At 38.3% G+C, this 23,311-nt stretch overlaps 1 protein-coding gene across 3 annotated transcripts in view; it reads right to left on the bottom strand.

The window, feature by feature from the left end:
* Cpq (carboxypeptidase Q) overlaps positions 1–23,311 on the bottom strand; it is a 437,300-nt gene that overhangs the window by 178,358 nt on the left and 235,631 nt on the right. The window lies entirely within an intron of this gene.

Genomic DNA, 23,311 nt, shown 5'->3' with positions numbered 1-23,311 from the left:
TTCAATCATATTCTTAATTGTCTCTCATTTTAGAAAACACATAATAAAGAAGTATCAAATTGAATTTGAATGGAAAAGGGGGAATAATACTTTATTTATTTATTTATTTATTTAAACATTCACTTTTTAGTTGTAGTTGGACACAATACCTTTTATTTTATTTATTTATTTTCATGTGGTGCTGAGGATCAAACCCAGGGCCTTGCATATGGTAGGCAAGCACTCTACTGCTGAGCCACAACCCCAGACCTAATACTTTGTTTTGTTTTGTTTTTTTTTTAATATTTATTTATTTTTTAGTTCTTGGCGGACACAACATCTTTGTATGTGGTGCTGAGGATCGAACCTGGGCCGCACGCATGCCAGGCAAGCGCGCCACCGATTGAGCCACATCTCCAGCCCCTAATACTTTGTTTTTTAAAAGATTGCATTTTATACATTATACTTTACTTTTGGTGTTGAATAATTAAGTAGCTAGATTTAAAAATTAAACTCGTTGAATGGAAGAACTTTAAGAGAGATTTCAATTTACATTAGTTTTAAATAAACCTAGAGATTACATGATGAATTTTAAATTACCATAAGTCTAAACTGTTTTTCAAGAAACATTATTATCTCTAGGAATATATTAAAAAATGTTTCTGTGGAATTAAATTTTATGGGCACATTTCAAACACATTAAAAACTAAATAAAATGATGATAGGATGTTGATGTGAAAAAATATGCCCTGATTCCTACAATGTCATATAATAAACAAATATCAACTTAGATGGATTATAGAGCAAAATAAAGATTTTAGAGACATGAACAGAGCAGCTTTGCCAACTTAGAGTAGACAAAGATTTCTTAAACTGGACACAAAAATCAGTAGGGAAGCCTATAACCTCACAGTCCCTTTCCCAACTATTAAGGTACCTCCAACAGGAGTGTGTGTGTGGGGGGGGCGGGCGGGTGCGTATGTGTATATATGTGATTAACAAAGAGATGTACTAGAATGTTCATAACAGAAAATCCATAAGAGCCTTACCCTCCTCCCAAAAGGAAATGACTGGAACACCTGCTAACAGTAGAAAGAATAAATTCTTTTCTTGAATAGGACACTGCACAGCAATAAGAATGAACAAACACAATACACAATAAATGTGGATAAATTCATAAACAATGAAGGTTGAAAGAAGCCAGATACAAAATAATATACTGTGCACAATTCCATTTACATCAAGTATAAAAGCCAGCAGGAAAGTGGTTCCCCTTGGTGAGGAGGGCTGGTGACAGGGAGGGGGTCTGAGGCGAGCTTCTTGGGGCGGGCCATGCTGTTTCCTGATGAGGGTCCTGGTTGAGCAGGCATGCTCAGCTTGCAGAAGTATGTCTTATCATACACTTAGCATTTTTGCTCTGAGAATATTACACTTCAATATGAAGTCTAAAAAAAAGTCCAACAGATTGATATCTATGCACAGCATGTAGTAATAAACAAACCAAAATTGAACCAATCTTCTTGATAGTTAAAATAAAAATTCCCCATTATACCGAGAAAGCAGGGACTTTGACCTAAAATATCAGGGTGGCCCTTTGTATTGCCTGGTCCCCTGAGCAGCTGTGGGCTATCCCTTTGACTATATACAGACCCAGCCTAGTATGACCTCATTGTAGTCACAAACAGGGATAATGCCCCAGACTAACAAGTGGCCATGTGATGGACCCAAGTGGATTGTTTCTAAGGGGCAGGGGGAAAAACAAAACAAAACAAAAAGAAAGAAAGAAAGAATCATGGTGATCATGGTGCAATAGCTGGAACTTTTGATTTAAAGTGTGGTGTAATCCCATGTGAGACAAGAGAGCATAATTAGTCAACATTCTCATCAGTTTCACAACCATTTTTTCAATAAGGTTGCAGTGGATAAATATGGCAAAATGTGTTCTAATGAACTTTTTCTCTGATAACACTTTTTCTCGGATAAATAAAAGTTACAAAATCAAGAAAGCTATTACTTTATCCTTCAAACTTCCTTCACAATATCTGGGGTTTTATAATCATACTTCGTTATGTTTTCTTAAGTGCCTCCTTTTTCTAAACCAGAATTATTACTTACACTCAGTAGTTAAAAGATGGTTTTCAATAATAGAAAACTAAATGATATCTCATAGGATAAGGTCTTTGATACAACGCTATAGAAGAATAATTATATGTCATTTAGCTTATGAGAGACTTTTTCAAATAAGAAAAAAATTGGAGGCCACAATACTATAGCTATAATTTCAATATCTACTGATTTTAAACTAGGTAATAAAAAAAATACTTCTCATTCATCAGCATTTTTGAATGGACTTGAATCTTTCTGATTATAAGAACTTCTGCATACACTTAGAAAATAGTAGTGCAAGAAGGTTTCATTCAAAATGGTGTCTGGCCAACATTTCTTAACACAGTCTGAAAAGATACCCCATAAAAATATACAGAACTCACAAAGCTGCTGAAAAATCTGCCTTAGGTCAAGGTCAGGCATAAATGAAGTTTAATTATAATGAAGTTGGACCTGGCTTAAGCAAACAAAACAGACTACCCTGAGCTGTAGTAAACTCGTTTCATGAAAGATAATCACCTGGAAGAAGTCAGAAAACACACAGTTCCTTCACTGCCTCCCTTGCCAGATATGGAGCCCCTAGAGCAAAAACATGGCCTAGAGCCAACAGAGACAGATGTGGGCACCTGTGTCTCTCCTCCTCTTGTACTGCTCCCTGAGGCAGCGAGAGCACTGACCAATTCTTTTCCCCCTGACTTGCTTTCCACCGCCATCTCTTCCAAAGGCAGTACAGAGTTAAAAGGATTGAAAACAACAGCAACTGCAATAACAGCCCAAACAAAACAACTAGGAAGACAGAATGGGGGGGTCCAGCGCTCAGGGATGCCCAGCTTATATTGTGCGACAGACCATTAGCTCTGACTCCCACAGGCTTTGGGAATCGGGGAAGAACCCAGCATGGCAGGGCAGAAATGCAGAGGGTGCAAGGTTGCTGGGGTGAGGAATCAGCCTGGCAATGGCACAGCCACCTGAAGGTCTGTGGTAGGTCTCCCAGAGATGAGCTGGAAGAAAGTATGGAAGGATGGTGAGCAGACCCAAGACAAGCCCTCTCTCCTCTGTTACTGGCACTTACGGAGACACTGAATGGATTCACCTGACTAAAAGATACCTAACTAAGCACATGATCAAAATATGGCGCAACAAGAGAGGACAGTCTCAGGGGAACTGCATTTTTATGAACTGAGCTAATGCAAGATCCAGAGAAAATGCCATGATCTTTGGAATCTGTTGATTTCCTTCAATCATCTGACTGAGTTCTGATTAAGTGGTGAAGATACAGAAAAGAACAAAGTGGAATTACATTCTTCTGGGGGAGATGGAAAACAAGCAAACACACACACAATATCAGGACAGTGTTAAGTGACATAAAGAAAACTTAAGACAGAGAAAGAGAACTGAGGGATGTTGGCAAGGAGTGGATGGAAAAATGAAGCTGTTTTAGGTAGAAATGTCAGGGGCGGGGGTCTCTTCCTAAGGAGATGACATTTGAATAGAGACCTGCAGGAACACAGAAAGTGAGCCCTGAAAAATCTGGGGAAAGAACATTCCCAGCAGCATGGAAACATGTAAAAGCTCTGAGTGGCAACACGGGTGACCTGTTTGAAGGCTGGCAAGAGGGCTGCTGCCACTGGAGCAGAGATGGCAGGAAGGGAGAAGTGGCCAGAGGGATGCTTGAGGCTGCAGAAGCAAGTAGGAGCCTGTAGGCCACACGGGGAACTTGGACCCTATTCTAACTGGGAGGAGAAGCTGGGGGAAATCACAGGACCCAGTTGATGCCTAAATATTGTTGCTAGTAGGGAGAAAGAGAGAAGGAGGAAAGGAAGGCAGGCCAATTTCACAGAAAGTAATTCATCAGAAATCAATTTGCAAGGGGAAATCTGTCTGTTCCCTCTTAAAATGTACACAGTCCCAGGAGAATGGTGTCCCCACCTAACAATGACAGAAAGCTGGATAGTCCATGACATCATACCTTTTTAAAGTGTGGTTCAGAGATTCAACAAGATGGACAGAGCTCCAGGGGATGACAAGCCCTTCCAAAGAGAGGTGGGACCCAAGAACTGTTCTGCCTTTGGCCTGACAGGAAGGAAAGGTGGACAAAGTGGAAAGGAAGAAAGCAAATGAAATGCTAATGAATTCTGAGAGGGTAAATGTGGGTCGGCCTGAGAGTTTAGAATTTCTGGAAGTCCCACGTAAGGGCACTCGGTGTCCATTTTCTACATCTTTTTCACAGGCCTCTGTTTAGTGCTCTCAAGAAAAACTGGAAGCCGGGCATTAGCCCTGGGACAGCCTGCCACAGGGGTGCAGGGGTGCGGGGGTGCAGGTGATGGCTGACGCTGCTGGGAGGTGGCCCACAAACATGCCTCTGGGACCTTTCTCTCCCATGAAACAGGACTATCTCTCTGAGGGAGAAGCAGAAAACTGTCCTGCATGCCAGCTGCAGAGAAGGGTCAGTGGCCACGGGCAGAGGGGTAGGAAGTGGCACTCCTGTCCTGCATTGACACTGGGGGAAATGTGTGTGCTTCCTGGCCTCTGGAGAAGGGCAGGAAGCCTACTCAGGCCCACAGTGCTGCATAGACAGACAGAATGATGAGTCCTACTGCACTGGAAAGGGGCATGGAGGCAGGAAGGGGAGCAATATGTTGAGGAAGCCCACCCTTGAGCTCAGGCATACAGGGCTAAGACCAAGGGGTAGGAGGACCAAGAAATCACCCTGTCCCCATCAGGCTGAGTCACAGGCAGAACAGGAACAGTTTCTAGCCAGGGAAGGACAGGAGCACAGAGATGCACCTTCTGCAGTGCAGACACAGAGAGCCTGTTGAAAGCTGAGGATGAGCCCAGACACCATACAGATGCCTCCAGCAATGCAAACCCCAAACTAAAGCAGAGTAGCACCAGCCTGTGAAGCATGTGAGCACCCGGAAATGAAACCCAAACCCAGCTCCACTCTGCATGGACCCACTCAACTGCACCACGTTACAGGAGGTGTTCTCACGTGGGGACATAAACATCGATTCTCTTAGTGCCCATCCTTCTCTTACATCCAGCGTCTAGCATCCAATTAAAAATTATGAGATACAAGAGAAGAAAAAGTAAACCAATCCATTATCACAAAGCCCAGTATTCAGCAGAACCAGACCCAGATATCACCTAAATGTTTAAAGTAGTAGATAAGGATTTTTTAAGGACATGATTAATATGTTAATGGATCTAATGAAAAGATGGGGCATTTTATTAGATATGCCAAAACTAAAATCGAATGAAAATGCTAAAAGTGAAAAATATGATGATTATAGATGGACTAAATACTTGAGTGTAAAAGTCAAAATTTAAGTTTTTATAAGAAAATAAAACCATATCTTCAGTGGGGAGTAGAAGAGTTTTAAAATAGGATATAAAAAATTCAAAGCAGGGGCTGGAGTTGTGGCTCAGTGGTGGTAGAGCCCTTGCCTGGCATGTGTGAGGCCCTGGGTTCGATCCTTAGCACCACACATAAATAAATGAATAAAGTGAAAAATTCATTGACAACTAAAAAATATTTTTAAAAAGATTCAAAGCAGGAAAAGGAAGATGCACATATTCAACTACAATAAAATGCAGCCTTTGGTGCTGGGGATATAGCTCAGTTGTTAGAGTGCTTGCCTCACATGTACAAGGCCCTAGGTTTGATCCCCAGAAACACACACACACGCACACACACAAATGCAGCCTTTATGTTCATCAAGAGATCAAGAGAAATCACAGAATGAGAGGAGTGGGCACTAATTGGGAGAAGATATTTATAATATACATATAGCCCAAAACACATGATTTTTTATTCAAAAGAGATAAAGAATTCCTACTAATTGACATAAATAAAACAAGCAACCCAAAGGTAAGTGGATAAGAGATAAACAAGCATTTCATAAAAAAAAGAAAATACAAATGGACATCAAGCATTTAAAAGATGACCAACCTCATTATTGATGAGGAAAATTTGAACCCAGTCCTCCATAAGACATCTCTTTGCAAATGACTGGAAAGAAGCTTAAAATCTGACACTACAAAGTCTTAGCAAGGATGCTGAGCAACAGGAATTCTCATCTCCTCTTGGTAGGAGCAGGAAATTAGTAAGATCATTCAGAAAAACAATTGGGCATATCCTTGTAAGGGTGAATATACGTGCATCCCACATCCAACAATTCCACTTAAGGTGTAGAGGAATTCCAGGGCTTGAGTTTTAGAACACATCTACCAAAATAGTCAGAAGCAATCAGGTAGCAAATTGAAGACAGTCCCAAGGTCTATCAACAGTAGAATGGATGAAAAAATTGTGGCTCAGACATATAGTGAAATATTACAAAATAGTGAAAATGACTTAAAGTTGCATATACAAATTTAAATGAATCTAAAAACAAAAATCTGGAACAAAAAAGAAAAAAATTGCAAGAAGAAATAGAAAGGCTTGACTTTATAAGATACATTTCAGCTAGGCTGGCAATATAGTAATACATACAAAAAATGGTAAAACCATGAAGAAAAGCTAAGTGCATAACAACAAACCAGAATTAGGGTAGCATTTACATGAACATGGGGTTGGGTCAGATAGGAGGAGATGCACAGGGAGGGGAACACAAGAGCTTCTGAGGCACTCTACTGTCTGTTTCTGGAATAGACTGCTGAGAGCATGTGAGATGCTTCCTTTATAGTTCTCTGGATTGTATACAATAAAGACTTTTGTATATGGGCTCTGTTAGACACTCACAAGAATTATCAAAGACTTACCTTTGAAAGGTATGGGGTCAGACAGTTTTATAAATGAGTTCAACCAAACATTTATCTCATCCTATTTCAATTGTTCTAAAACAGAAAAATATGGACACAATCTATAATTACTTACAAAGCCATAATAACCTTAATATGAAAACCTGACAGATACAATAGTCCCCATAAACACCTATTAGGGATCAAATATAACTGTGCAAATTTGAAATCATTGTATCTAGCAGCTTATTAAAAGATATTGCAATATTGGCTCCATAGTCTCCAAATGCAATTAGAAGCTGTATACATATCAGAAATACCAAGAAGGGCCGAACATGGTGGCATACGTCTGTAATCCCAGTGGCTTGGGAGGCTGAGGCCAGTCTCAGCTACTTAGTGAGGTCTTAAACAACTCAGCAAGACCCTCTCTCTAAATAAAAAATATACAAAGGGACTGGGGATGTGGCTTAGTGGTTAAGCATCCCTGGGTTCAATCTCTGCTACCCATCAATCAATCAGTCAGACTGAGAAGGGGCCACTGTTGGGCCATACTTATCTTCTTGGCATGCCTAGCTTTTAACATTTCTCACTGAAACTTAAGTTGTATAGGTATTTATCTAACCTGACCACATTCTTGTTGATCAGTCACCAATAAACAGGATGTCCATTGGACAATGAGTCATGCTTTATTCTACAAATATCTTGGTCAATCAGAACTCAGGAAGACAACAACTCAGCATGTTTATTTTTTGCTTCTGTGAGGCTTTGTTTTATTTGTAGTCTTAATTTTACTGTGTGTATTTTAAATGGTGCTAGGAGGAGTGTTAGGTCTACAAAATTTGAGGCCTAATGCATTTCCTGACAGGAAATCCCCAGTCAAATTTTCAACAACAAAAAATGAGTTTGAAAAATATGACCTACAAAGAAGGAGGAAAAAGAAACTCATTATTTAGCCTTAGAGAAGAGGCCAAGGGGTGACCTAATAATGGGCTTCAGCTGAGACTGGTCCCTCAGCGGATATATGAACAGCAGAAGAAAACGCAATGGGAGCGGATCTTCAGCTGCAGCCATGAGCATTAGGGCCATCTAAGTGATCAAGAATTTTCTGATAAAGGCTGGTCTTTTTTAAAAAAATGGATAGCAGCGGAAAGATTAGGGAAAATTTCCTTCCTTGAAGGCTTTCTAAAATAGAATAAATTTATAGGTCTTAGATGGAAAACTAAAAGGGAAGGAATAAATAAAACCTCTCAAGGTTCCTACTAACACAAAATTCCTAACACAATTATACAGTTTTCAAAAACTTGTAAGAAATTGTCCTTTGAAAAGGCTCCATAAACTCCACACCTTTTTTTTAAAGTTGTTGACCGATCTTCATTTTATTTTTTTTATACGCGGTGATGAGAATCAAACCCAGTGCTTCACACATGCCAGTAAGTGCGCTACCGCTGAGCCACAGCCTCAGCCTCTCCACACCTTTTTTTTTTCTGAGCATCTCTTTCTATGCATCTTTTCATTCGCTTGATTCTAAGCACAGGTGGGCTAGAGTTTCTTAAGAAATTGATGTTTTCATGATCCCTGTTGGAGACAAAGCCTTGACTTTCAGAGGGCAATAGCTGAATGTATTATGCTACTGCCCAGCACAGACAAAAGGGGCTATGTTTGAACAAATATTTTCCTTCCCAGTGATTCAGACTAGGTGGTCCACAGAACAAAGCTAGATCCCTGACATACAGGGCGTGTCCAGAGACAACACAGCAACATCTGTGATGCTCTTGAATTGATTTCTTATCTTCAAGCATTTTTAGTGAAGCTGCTGGGTGCTAGCTTATAGGATGCAAACTCCTTTTGCAAAAAAATGGGCCATCTGCCCACATGTACATGCACCACCACAGCTGCGCCTGAAAAGAGATGCTTCCACTCCCAGACTATCCACTCTGATTTGTGCAGGTCACTCAGATTAGATTCATAAAAGGAAACTCATGCCTGTTCCTAGTTGAATTCTCTGAGCACATTACTGGACTGGTATCTGAGGCTAAAACAAGAAGGGTGTAATTTATCTGTGGCTCCTGAAAACCTTGGGCAGATGGAAAATGTGATTGCAGTGTACTTGGAAGAAATGGCTGAAACTGATTAAACATTGATTTGAGGATGGGGCACAGCAGAGAATGTCCATGGAAGGAAATCCTTGTGATGAAACAGGCAAAAGAATCCTGGAGGAGGAAGGAGGAACATCTGTCAGGTAAAGAGTGAATACCTGACCTGGAGCAGAAGGTGGCCCTGAGATAGATGATCTCCAAGGAACTGTCAACACTAAAGTGCATGATTCTAAAAGAAAATGGGGGGTTACCTTGGCCATTACTCAGTGGGAAGGAACTTCTAATGTTTTCCTATGAGTCTAGTATTGTTTTTCTAATTTTCTATCATTATGAATTTTTTTCTACTGGAACCAAAAATAAAGTTTAAACTAGACTATGTTAATTATAATATTTATTATTAAAGAACTCTGCCATCCTAAAAGGAATGTTTAAGGACTTAAAATTTGCCTTCCTGAATAGAAACCATGGGGCAAGCACCAGCTTCCGTTGGAGCCTGGGGGAATCCTATGAAGGACACAATGATTACAATCAATGACAACATCACACTTTGTGTCCTTTGATAATCTATGATGAACTTTCATTTCTGCATTGGCATAAATGTTCTCAGAGTTCTTTTTACTATTTTCTGTCCATGGGCAGAAGGTTCTAGAAATTTATCACCTATCTTGTGAAACAGTATTTCCTTTGATCTGCCCAAAGATTACCTTCTCAGGCATGAAATACATAAAACCATGATGTGTAATCATTTTGAAATGAGGGTTTCTTTCTTTCTTTCTTTCTTTCTTTCTTTCTTTCTTTCTTTCTTTCTTTCTTCCTTCCTTCCTTCCCTCCCTCCCTCCCTCCCTCCCTCCTTCCTTCCTTCCTTCCTTCCTTTCNCTTTCTTTCTTTCTTTCTTTCTTTTTATCTTTCTTTCTTTCTTCCTTCCTTCCCTCCCTCCCTCCCTCCCTCCCTCCTTCCTTCCTTCCTTCCTTCCTTTCTACCTTTTGCAGGCTGTGAAGATTGCTACTCCTCCTCCCATAATTAAAGGAGATGAATTCTTACCACTGTCTTATTCCCTGACACATGACATGAATTTGTCAAATGATTGCCATCAATTAAGAAATTGATGTTTTCATGATTATACCATAATTATCTTAAGATGACCTCAAACATTGCAAACATTGTTCCTAGGAAAGAGTCACTTGGGTAGCTGCAGAGCATAAGTAGATTTCATAGAGTCTGCTTCAGCCCACACTGGTTGAGGGTACTATGTGCTGCCAGTTTGAATTAGAGGGAGTATCAATCACAAGCACATGTTATTTAGAAATGTGACAAACATTCTAAAAATGTTGTTTGGTGAGCCTAATTTAAAACAGCATGAACTTGCTCCATTTGAATACATCCATAGGCCATGAAATAACTAAGTTACATTTTTATTTCAACTATAGGGTACAAAGGGTGAAAAAGTTACAGCTTAAGCAAGCACATATGCCCAGCCTTCTCTAAAGAACTTGGAGTTACTAGGTAACCAGGCAGCTCTGGGTTTGAACTGAAGCTTCCCATATACCTGGGGATGGTTTTGTCCTGGTTTTGATGAATCTTATGAATGACTCTAGTCAACTTCATGAACAGAGTTGACAAAAATGGCCACACAATGGCCCTCTCCCTAGGAGCTCCTTAAATCTAAGGAGAAGGTGCAAAATGGGCCTTGGAGAAAGCATTAAAAGTCTGGAATATTTCATGGAGGAATGAGAAGCATAAGCAGAGGACAAAAAGCACTGGTTGAGGTACCATGACATGCCATCAAAGCATACTCTGTCGAGAAGAAGTAGCGGTTGTCAGAAATGGGGAGCAGATAAGGAAGGGTGAGTCTCAATTTGATATGCTATTGTAGACAAAGGTTTAAGTGGAATCTTGTTTAAAGATCAAAGAAAAAACTGGATGGTATCCTTTCCTTTGTTTTAACCCTACACTCTAACAATTTATCACTTCTAATCCTCAGATGTTCCTTTGGCAAACTTGCAGTGACATAGGACAAGTTTTAGCTTTGTATTTGTCCCTCTTATTGCAGCAAAGACCATACGCTTTAGAGACATAAAGGCCAGGATTTGGAATCTGCCTCCACCACTTACTAGGAACCTCAGAGGCTGCCTGAGCTCTCTGAGCACCTATTTCAATGTATCTAACAGTGGATATTAATATCCGTCTACTGTGCCACTGGGACAGTGATGGCAAAGGCCTACTGTACTGCCTGACACCCAGCGCATGCTCAGTCCGTCCACCTTCCTAATCCATCTTAGAATGGAATTACAGGTTTTATTGTTATCATAATGCCCAACGATAAAATGGATGTTATTAGTAAAGTGGCTCTGACGGTAATTCTCAAGCAGTTGGGGGGTAGTAAGGAATAAACTCCTCTGGTGATAGGGAGCTGAGGCCAGGACATGGTTTGGGAGGTTCAAAAACAAAAAGGCTATCCTCTCTGATTCTGGTGGACTTCTACAAGGGGTCAGGAGGAGCATGCCTTCCATCCCAGTCTCCAGCTGAGACTCACTAGACTTCCTGATGGCACAGGCCTTCTTTATTCCCTTTCACATGAATATTTCACAAGGCCTGGAGGACAGTAGAGTCAACTCAAGTTGATTTGTTTGTTTAGTAATAAAATGTGACTCAGAATCAAGCTTTAATTTAGTCCCTAAAAGGAAACAAGATCACTTTTTGTGATCAATGCCCAATTAAAACACATTTCCCATTAATCACTTTGACCTTTACAATTTTAGAGGCATAAAAACATTAAAGAAGTTTACTTTCAACTACCATATAATATAACTCACTTTCGCTCAGTGATGAGTATAAACAATAAACACATTTTTAAAAAATTAACCTTTATTGTGTTCTTCAAAGGTCAGAATCATACAAAGCTACAGACAAGAAATTAGGGCCAGAAATAAAGCAATGCTTAAAAGTTAATGATGAGACTTCTGGTCAACACGGTTCAGCAAATCTACACTATTATGACTCCTCTGCTCCAAACACAAGGCAATTAGGGATGATATATAAAAAGTGAATACCAAAAGGTTACAGCTTGGCTCCAAGAAGCAGATAAGCATCTCCGTGGACTAGAAATAGATTAGCATCACAAGTAGAGAGTAGATGTGAAGCCAGGGCATCTGCAGGGCACCTGCTGAAGAAGCTAGCATTGACCACTGGGTATTCTGCTCCTCAGGGAAAGAATATAAAATTGCATGGGGCTGGTGATGTGGCTCAAGCGGTAGCGCGCTCGCCTGGCATGCGTGTGGCCCGGGTTCGATCCTCAGCACCACACACAAACAAAGATGTTGTGTCTGCCGAAAACTAAAAATAAATAAATAAATAAATATTTTAAAAAAAATTGCTTTACTGAGGATAAGGGACCTAAGCCAGGATAATTGTGTGAAGTCAAGCAAGGATATTGGGCTTATGAGAGGAGGCTGAAACAAACAAACAAGAAAACATGGCAAGTGATAAAAATTTATAAAAGTTGGAGCCTGTTGAGGAGAAATGGATGAAGACATGACTCGGCACTAGGCACTCAGTCCAGTCACCTGCTGGCTTAGAGAGAGAATGAGCTATCCTCAAAGTCACTATTAGCAAGAGTACTAATATAAAAACTGGCTGTGGACTGGAAGTGTTGCAGGCCAGGTGGAAGTGATAGCAAAACTTCTAGAGGAAAAAATAATGAGCCTAAAGGGAGAGTAAATTCAACAAAAATGGAATTTAAAACAGCCTATGCACAATAAGTCAGCAAACCAAAATTCCCTATCACACAAAGAACTGTAATGCTTAAAATGTCAATAAGAAACAAAGCAAATTAATATTAAAAAAACACACAAAGGAAAATCACAAGAGAAGAAAAACAGACGAAAAGATTTCAATACTAATAGAAAACAACCAACAAAATGGCAATAGTAAATCCTTCCCTTATAAATAATTACAATAAGCGGATGTAATGGATGAAATTCTCCTATTAATTCTCCTATACAGTAGGCTGGGCATGGTGGCACATGCCTATAATCCTAGTGGCTCAAGAGGCTGACATAGGATGATTGTGAGTTCAAAGCCAGCTTCAGCAATGGCAAGGCTGCAAGGTGCTAAGCAAATCAGTGACACTTGTCTCTAAATAAAATACAAAATAGGGCTGGGGATGTGGCTCAGTGGTTAAGTGCCCCTGAGTTCAATCTCTGGTACACCCTTCCCCATAAATAGACATTCAGGTCTTCTTTAATTTCTTTCTTTAGCATGTTGTAGTTTTCATTATAGAGGTCTTTCACCTCTTTCATTAAATTTAAGATGGAAAGATTTACCTTGTTCTTGGATAGGCAGAATTAATATTGTCAAAATGACCATACTACCAAAAGCACTATACAAATTCAATGCAATCCCAATCAAAATCCCAGTGGCATTCCTTATAGAAATAGACACAGCAATCATGAAATTCATCTGGAAAAATATGAGACCCAGAATGAAGCTGGTGGCATTACTATTCCACACCTAAAAACTATACTACAGAGCAATAGTAACCCAAACAGCATGGTATTGGCACCAAAATAGACCTGTAGACCAATGGTACAGAATAGAGGACACAGAGTCTAACCCACATAACTTCAGTTATCTTATATTAGACCAAGGCATCAAAAATGTACATTGGAGAAAAGATAGCCTCTTCAACAAATGGTGCCGGGAAAACTGGAAATCCACATGTAACAAAATGAAATTAAACCTCTATCTCTCACTATGCACAAAACTCAACTAAAAGTGGGTCAAGGACCTAGGAATTAAACCAGAGACCTTGCACTTAATGGAAGAAAAAGTAGACCCAAATCTCCATCATGTCTGTGTAGGCCCCAACTTTCTTAATAAAACTCCTAAATGCAAGAATTAAAACCAAGAATCAGTAAATGGGATGGATTCAAACTAAAAAGCTACTTCTCAGCAGAAGAAACAATCAGTGAGGTGACTAGAGACCCTATAGAATGGGAGCAAATCTTTTCCACAAGCACATCAGATAGAGCACTAATCTCTAATATATATAAAGCACTCAAAAACCTTAACAGCAAAAAAACCAAACAATCCAATCAATAAATGAGCCAAGGAAATGAGTAGACACTTCTCAGAAGAGGATATACAATCAATCAATAAACATATGAAAAAATGTTGAGCATTTCTAGCAATTAGAGAAATGTAAATCAAAATTACTCTAAGATTTCATCTCACTCCTATCAGAATGGCAGCTATTAAGAATACAGATAACAATAAGTGTTGGCGAGGATGTGGGGGAAAAGGTACACTCATACATTGCTGGTGGGACAGCAAATTGGTACAGCCAACCTGGAAAGCAGCATGGAGATTTCTTGGAAATCTGGGAATGGAACCACCATTTGACCCAGCTATCCCTCTCCTCAGTCTATACCCAAAGGACTTAAAAACAGCATACTACAGGGACACAGCCACATCAGTGTTTATAGCAGCACAATTCACAATAGCTAAATTATCGAACCAACCTAGATGCCCTTCAGTAGATGAATGGGTAGGGAAACTTTGGTATATATACACAATGGAACATTACACAGCATTGAAAGAGAACAAAATCATGGCATTTGCAGGTAAATGGATGAAGTTGGAGAATATAATGCTAAACTAAGCAAACCAATTGCCCCCAAACCAAAAGCCAAATGTTTTCTTTGATATGAGGATGCAGACACATAATGGTGACTGGGGTGGAGAGGGAGTTGGGAAGAATGGAGGAACTTTAGATAGGGCAAAGGGGAGGGAGGAGGAGGGAGGGGGCAAAGGCATAGGAATGATGGTGGAATGAGTTAGACATCATTACCCCAAGTACATGAATAAGACATGAATGGTGTGAAAATATTCTGTGTACAATCAGTGTCTCAGAAAATTGTGCTCTATATGTATAATATGAAATGAATTGCATTCTGCCATCATGTATAACAAATCAGAAGAAATAAAAAAAATAAATAGGTAAATACAAAAAAAAAAGACATACAGGGACACACAGTAACTGAAATGATAAAATAAATAAATAAATAAAATTCAACCTGAGAAACTCACTTTAGGTTTAAGGACGTGCATAGACTAAAAGGGAAGAGATGAAAAAATGGTATTCCATGCAAATAGTAACCAAAGAGAGAATGAGTGTCTGCACTTTTATTAGGCAAAATAGACTTTGAGACAAAAATATCATAAGAGACAAAGACAAACCTGAAAGGATAAAAGGGTCAGTACACCAGGAAAATGTAACCATAATAAATATATTCACCCAACATCATAGCACCCAAATACATAAAGCATACACTGACAGAATGAAGGGAGAAATAGGCAGCAAGGTAACAATAGTAGGAAATTTCAATATCCCACTTCAATCATGGACAGAACATCCAGCTAGAAGATAAATAAAGAAAGAGAGGATTCTGAATAATAGTCTATAAACCAAGGGAGCTAACAGACATGTACAGAATTCCCCCCAATAGCACCAGAGTAGACATTCTTCTCAGGTGCACATAGGTGTTTTCCAAGGTAGATCACATGCTAGGTCATAAAACAAGTCTTGATAAATTTAAGATTGAAATCTTACTAAGTATCTTCTCTGACCACAATAAAATGAAACTAGAAATCAGCAGCAAGAAGAAAATTAAGAAAGTCATAAATATTTGAAAATGAAACAACACTTTTGAACAAGCATTGTATCAAAAAATAAATCAAAAAGGAAATTATCATATAATCCAAGACAAACAAAAAGAAAACACAATCCATCAAAACTTGTGGGTCACAGCAGAAGCAGTACTAAGATGGAGGTACACAGAAAGGGCTGCTTATGTTAAAAAAGAAGAAGGATCTCAAATAAACAATTTAAACTAATACCTTAAGGAATTAGTAAAATGAGAAAAATCCATCCCAATGTTAGCAGAAAGAAGGACATAAGGATTAACAAAGAACTAAACAAAATGGAAAAAAATCAGCAAAACTAAGAGTCGGCATTTTTAAGGAGGTAAATATAATTGACAAACTCTTTCTTTACTAAACTAACTAAAATTGAAAAAAAAAACACAGACAAAATCCAAATAAATAAAATCTTAAAAAATGAACAAAGAAGTACTACAACTGATGACATAACCATTAAAAAGGACTGTATGAAATTTATGAGCAATTCTAGTTCAACAAACTGGATATGCTAGAAGTAATGGACAAGTTCCTAGAAATGTAAAACTTACTAGTACTAAAGCAAGAAGAAGTAGAAGGTCTGAACAGATTTATAGCTAGTAGATAAATTAGATCAGGAATCAAAAACCTCCCTATGAAGAAAAGCCCCAAACTCGGCAGCTTCACTAGTGAACTCTACACCAAATATTTAAAGACAAATTAATACCAATCCTTCTCAATCTCTCTGGAAAAACTGAAGAAGAAGGAATACTTCCAGACTAATTTTACAATGCCAGAATTACCCTTATACCAAAGCCAGACAAAGAGACCACAGGAAATGAAAACTACCTAATAAACATACAGTGCAAAAATCCCCAAATACTCACAAACTAAATCCAATAGCATATTAAAAGGATCATATGCTATGACCAGGTGGAATTTATCCCTGGGATGTGATGGTTTAATATATAAAAATAAACTAATATGACATATAACATTAACAGAATAAAGGATAAAAATTACATGACAATCTCAATAGATGCAGAAAAATCATTTGACAAAATTCAACATCCTTTCCTATTAAAGATATGTAATAAACAAGGAGAAGGAATAAATTACCCCAAGATGATGAAGGCCAGATATTAAAAGCCCACAGTTAACATCATAACTCAACTGTGGAAAATTGAAAGTTTTTTCTTGAAGATTGGGAACAAGGTCAGAATGCTCACTTTCACCACTTTTATTCAATATTGTACTAGAAGCCTGAGAACAAATAGGCAAGAATAAAATGAAATGAATCCAAGTTGGAAGGAATAAGTGAAATTGTCCTTATTTACAATGACATAATTTTACTTAGAGAAAGTGCTAAAAACTCCACAAAAAATTTAGAACTAATTCAGCAAAGTTATAGGATACAAAGTCAATAAGCTAAAAAACCAGCAGTGTTCCTATAAACTAACAATAAATTATACGAAGAGGATTTAGGAAAATAATCTCATTTATAATAGCTTCAAAAATAATAAAATACTTAGTAATAACCTTAACCAAGGAAGTTAAAAACTTGTATACTGACATCTACTAAACAGTGAGGAAAGAAATTAAATGTGACACAAACAAATGAAAAGACATCTGTGTTCATGGATCAGAAAGCTGAATGTTGTAAAAATCTCCATATGATTCCAAACAATCTAAAGATTCAATGTAATTCCTATCTAAATTATCAGGACTTTTTTTTTACAATAAAAAAAGCAATTCTAAAATTCATAGGGAACCACAAAAGAATCAAAACTTAATAACAAATCTGAAGGCATCATGCTTTCTGATTTAAAATTTTTTACAAAGTTACAGTAATCAAAACAATATAGCACCGGAATTAAGACAAACAGATCAAGTGAACAGGATAGGGACCCCAGAAATAAATGTGCATCTATGGTCAAATGACTTTAAACAAGGGTGCCAAGAATGCACACTAGGGAACAGATACTACAACAAACGATTCTTGGAAGCACAGAATAATCACTGCAAAAGAACGAAACTGGACCTTTGTTTTATACCATGTATGAATATCAGCTCAAAATGTTAATTGAAGACTTAAATAAGACTTGCAAGTGTAAAACTCCTAGAAGAAAACACAGGGAAAAACCTTCATGACATTGATTTTGGCAACGATTTTGTGGATATGAAACCAAAAGCATCGGCGACAAAAACAAAAACAAGTGGGATTACATGAAGTTGAAAAGTTTCTGCCAACAAAGGCACAGTCAAGAGAGTAAAAAGACAGCCTGTGCAAAGAAAGAAAATAATTGCCAACTCTATAACTGATATATGGTTAATCTTCAAAATATATAAAGAATTTTAATAACTCAGTATAGAAAAAATATATAACCCAGTTTAAAAAATGGGCGAAAGACTCAACTGTTTTTCTAATGGAGACATTGAGATAACCAATTGATAAATAAAAAAATGTTCAAGGCCACTCGTTTTTAGGAAAATGCAAATCAAAACCTCTATGAGATATTATTTCACATTTGTCAGAATGGCTGTTAGTTAAAAAATAAAATTAAATTAAAAAAAAAAAAGACAACACACATTGTCCATGTTGAAAAACTGGAAGTTCTGCACAGTGTTCATGGCAATGTGAAATGTGCAGTTGCTGTGGAAAGCAGGTACCTTAAAAAGGAAGTACCTTAAAAAACAAACAAACAAACAAAAAACAGAACTCCCATATTATCCAGCAGTTCTACCTCTGGGTATTTATCCAGAAGGGATTGAAATAAATCTTTGAAGAAGTAGGAAAACAACAAACCTTTTGAAGGACATTATGCTAAGTGAAATAAGCCTGTCACAGAAAGACAAGTACTGTGCCATAGGATTATCGGAGGTATCTAAAATGGTCAGATTTATAAAATCAAAGGGTGGAGCAGTGGCTGCCCAGCGCGGGAAGGAGGAGGACTTGGGTCCATGAACCAATAGTCATAAGGTGAAGCAAGAATGAAGACTCTCTAGAGAGCAGTTGAACCACATTGTTCCTGCAGTCAACAATACTGTATTACACACTTCAAATTTCTTCAGAGCGTAGATCTCCTGTTATGTGTTCTTACCACAGTAAAATAAAATAAAACAATAAAATTGACAGCTAGAAGGAAAACTCCACTCCAGATTACATTAAGTTTATGGAAAGATTGCATACATTTTTGAAAATTATCTATCTGGGATGATGAAAGGAATAAATATCTAGAAAAAAATAATTATCACAATTGATTCAAGAAGAAACTAAAACCCTGAAAATATAAGTAAACATTGAGAAATTAAATCAAAAATCAAAAAGTGCTCTCTCCCTTCTTCACATACACATGAAGTCACTAGATTCAAGAGGTTTGATGAGTGAGTTTATCCAATTTAAAGGAATAATCATCAAGTTAAGCCAACTCATTTTTCTTGACATTGTAACAAGGACAGCATAATAAAGTACATTTTAGACTAATCTTAGCTATGAACACAATGCACGGTTATTAAACATGCAGCAAAACTTCCTCCAATTCTAATAGATAAAACAAGAAAATAAAAAGGCAAAGTTTAAAAGTGGGTTTATGATTCTAGTAAATCTATGTAATGTATAGTCCTAAAGTACATTCATCTATCTTGGAAAGGCAAATAAAAAAATAAATGAAAACTTATGCTTGGTTTAAAATGTGAAATGTAAGTTAGTGGTTTTTATGAAAAATTAAAACCTACAATTCTGATTCTCCACATGACGGGTCTGTAGATTATGTACCTGACATTTAGGATGATCAACCTTAGCTTCTTGTTTAAAGTTTAAAGATTTGTGTCGAGTAGAAAATGATCACATTCAATCTGTTTACTCCTTCTGCTTCGTCACCCAAATCTAGAAAGCCTAACAATACTACACTAGCACCACTGTTTATTTTTTTTGAATATGTACAGTATTGTACTAATGGAGAAGTATCTGACAATATAAAAGATCAAAATGACACTAAAAATGGAAATATGAGACTGTCTCCCAAATTTGTTATCCTACACCAGATAAGAGCCCTGAAGTGGGAGGCTGCCCCAGGCCCCCACTTAGGAAAGGAGGCTTAGGAATGTCCCCTTCACAGAGTTCTAAGGGCTGTCCCACACATGACAAGGGAAACCACCTCTGCTATCACAGTTGCAAATGCTCAAACCAAAATCAGGGCCCAAGCCAAAATAACATGGAAATCAGACACAAGAGAAGCCTACCTCTAGTCTGTGGCAGCTCCAAGTCTACTCTCTAGCAGTGACATGCATTGAATGGTGAAACTAAGGACACACATGGAGGGCAATGGAAGAGGGTGGGCTCTTTTGCACTTTCTAGAGGCTCTCTTGGTTCACCTTTAAGCCTGGCCTGTAGTGCAGTCTTAAAATTATAAGAACCATTAATTACTAAAAGGCTAAGCTGACAATCATGTACCTGAATTTGTCCTTATATGCAGTAAATTGCTATGACATTATATCCAGTTTCTTCTATGCTCCCCCAGCTGTGTATGTGTGTTCTTAGGTACGTTTAGAAATGTTGTGCCAATAGAGCTCACTCTAACTGTATTTTGCCCAGCATTTCTCAAAAGTTTTATCCATGCATTCAGTAAGCATTTCTCATGCTACCAAGTGCCAGGCACCATACTAAGTGCAGAGAATAGAGCAATGAACTTGATAGACAAGGCTCCTCCTCTTCTGAACCTTCATTCTCATCAGAGGTTAGGTAATGCAACTCTAGACAGTGACACTTCCTACAAAAGCAAACAATGTGACCGACAGTGGCAGAAGACTCAGTGGCCAACACAGTCAAATCTGAATTGAGACCTGAGTGGTAAGAGCTGGTCTGTGAAGATCTACGAAAAAGGACTGAGTCACAGGGAGCAGCTGGTAGAGGCCCACGGGTGGAAGTGAGTTTGAGCGCTGGAGACTTTCTTCACAACAACTTGTCAGCTTTGAGCAGAGTAGTGAACCAGGGAGCCCCACTTAGGAAATACTTGAGGTGCCAGAAATACTGACTTAATTTAAATTGGGGAATTATGGATGTGCATGCTAACTTAGAAAATTAAAGAAATAATTAAACACACACAGATCCATCTGAAAATGCTGATGATAATTTCCATTCTTACAATGAAATGTGACAAATCAGAACTGGAGAAATAAGCCAGGAAAGATTCAATACAGCAAATGAAAATGTGATCTTCTTATAACTCTTTTTTTTCAATCATACACAGTTATCAAATAATTTTGTTTCATAAATGAAAGTAATACATGCATCTAATTGTTAGAGAAGTACCTTAGGAAGGAAGCAAAAGGAAAGAATCTCTTTTGGAAAAAACAAAAACAAAAAACCTATACCAGGAAAACCTGGGAAAGGATGAATGCTAGTGATGGGATCGCAAGAAGGGGAATTCAGAGAAACGTCTTCTTGTCTTCTTGCTCTGTTGGCTGGAAGGTCAAAATCACAGAAAGCAGCTCTGATGGTAACAATTGTGACACTGGCAACATCCATTGGTCAGCCTGACCCAGGGGTTCTGCAGTGCATGAAAGGAGCGGCCACTGCTCAGGCAAGTAGTCACCTGGAAGTCACCTGGGCTGTCTGCAATTCAGCACCAGTGTTGGGTAGAGAGAAAACCCAGGGTAATTTGAGAGCCAGGTGAGAGTGTGGGGGCCTTCCCCAAGCAAGGAGGTGGTTTAGGAGCAAGTGGAAACCAGTTAACAGAGAAATCACACAAGGCAGAAAAGATTAAAGGGAGAAGAGTGAACAAATTAACAAGGAGGGCTATGTTTTAGTAAGAAATGGAGTTATCTTACCTTTACAACAGCTTATCTCACACCAATGGAGTATCTTTCGTTTCAAATCTAACTGGAAAGAAGTGCTAAATTGGATATAAGAGCAAAAAAAGTAACCATGCTGCTGGGTATTCTTTCATCTTTGGGGGAAAAATGCTCAAATATTTTATGGAATGTGGCATTCTGATTAAATCAATCTCCTGATTAGATAGATTAGATTTTTGAAATGTACTTGTCAATCTTTCTTAAATATATCAGGTAAGATCAACAGGAAAAAAAAACAGATATGTCCTGAAGCTTATCTGTGCCTATATATGCAAAATAATTAAGTTTATTACAAAAGATGTACCATGATATCAATATACTATGTGCGTTATGAAACATACACAACAGTAGAAACTTAAAATGAGATAAACTTAAGTTTTGTATTTTCTCCCAACATTCTTATGCATTTCCCCATACTCACTTTGGAGACTGCTGTGCCTGTGCCCACAGTGAGCCTTGCTGGGCTCCAGGAGGACAGGGCTCAGGGTGCTGTCTTCTTCATTGTTCAACCCCCAGAGTCTTAGGAGCACTCAAGCTAGTTTCCTCCAGGCACTGGAGGGCACTGACACTGAACACAGGAGTCATTAGCTTTAAGCAATTGAATTCTGTAACCTCTAGGGACTCTGAAGTGACCTTCCCCACCCAGGCACAAGTTGATAAGCACCAGGGTATACAATAGTCCCATAGCCTAAAGCCACTGCTGAAAGTGAAAGGGAATTTTTTATACCCTAGAGGAAGTACACTCTATGAAAAAAAGGAATTTGAGATATTTCCCTATTACCATGCCACTGGAAGAATTTTTAAATTTGAAAGAGTAAATATGTGAACACTGTAACCTTTTAGAAACACAACTGTTTAAAAAGAGTACACTGGAAGGCTGCTCAAATATTCTAAAACAATGAGCAGCTTGACATTTTTCAAACAAATATTTTAAAACTCAGGTCCACATGTGCACTGGAAATTAATGCCATTTGTTCAACTATAATAGACTTGATTCATATCCACTCTCATATAGTGGATTATATTTGCTGATTTCATTAAAGCTTCAAAAGGTTACAGCTGGCTGACATATGAAAAACTCTACACCTCCAGAAGAGGGAATTTTCTTTTTTTAAACAAATTGCTCCTCAGAAAGAAATAGTGGTAAAGCATAGAAATCTGTTCCTTCCTATCACTTATTTTCTATTCCAACTTTTATTATATCACAATACACTAATGAGATGATAGAAGCTGATGGTCACGAACAGCTTGGGACTGAGCACAGAAGAGTCACCCCTGGAACTCTCTGAATTGCCTGGAGAAGACTTGGTAGGAGGCATGGGGAGCTGCAGCTCTGCAAGCCAAGGATACAGGATGCAAAACTGGACATGAGCCATAATGAGACCACCTTTGCACTGTGGCTGGTAAGCCAGTAGAATTTTTTGTTGATGTTTTTTGTTCATTTTTTTGTTTTTGTGATGCTGGGGATTGAACCCAGGACCTTGTGCATGTGAGGCAAGCACTCTACCAGCTGAGCTTTAGCCCCAGCCCCAGTAGACATTTCTATCAAGATGGAACTCTGGAATTCATTACTAAGCAATATCAATTCTTACATAAACAAGCCAAAATCCTCAAAAGGGAACCTACTAGGACTAACCAGAAGGGCTATATATCTCCAGACAGACTGAAGCCAGACTTTAAAAACACTCTGTAGGGGCTGGGGCTGGGGCTCAGTGGTAGAGTGCTCATCTAGAACGTGTGAGGCCCTGGGTTCAATCCTCAGCACCACATAAAAATAAAGTAAAGGTATTGTGTCCAACTACAACTAAAACAAAATATTTTTTAAAATAAAAATAAAACACTCTGTAAAGCTACTTGAATCA

This window comes from Marmota marmota, unplaced genomic scaffold (assembly GCF_001458135.2).
Source record: "Marmota marmota marmota unplaced genomic scaffold, marMar, whole genome shotgun sequence".
In the NCBI taxonomy this organism is placed as follows: domain Eukaryota; kingdom Metazoa; phylum Chordata; class Mammalia; order Rodentia; family Sciuridae; genus Marmota; species Marmota marmota.
Note: the sequence above shows the minus strand (reverse complement) of the source record. Positions and strands in the feature narration are given on the sequence as shown.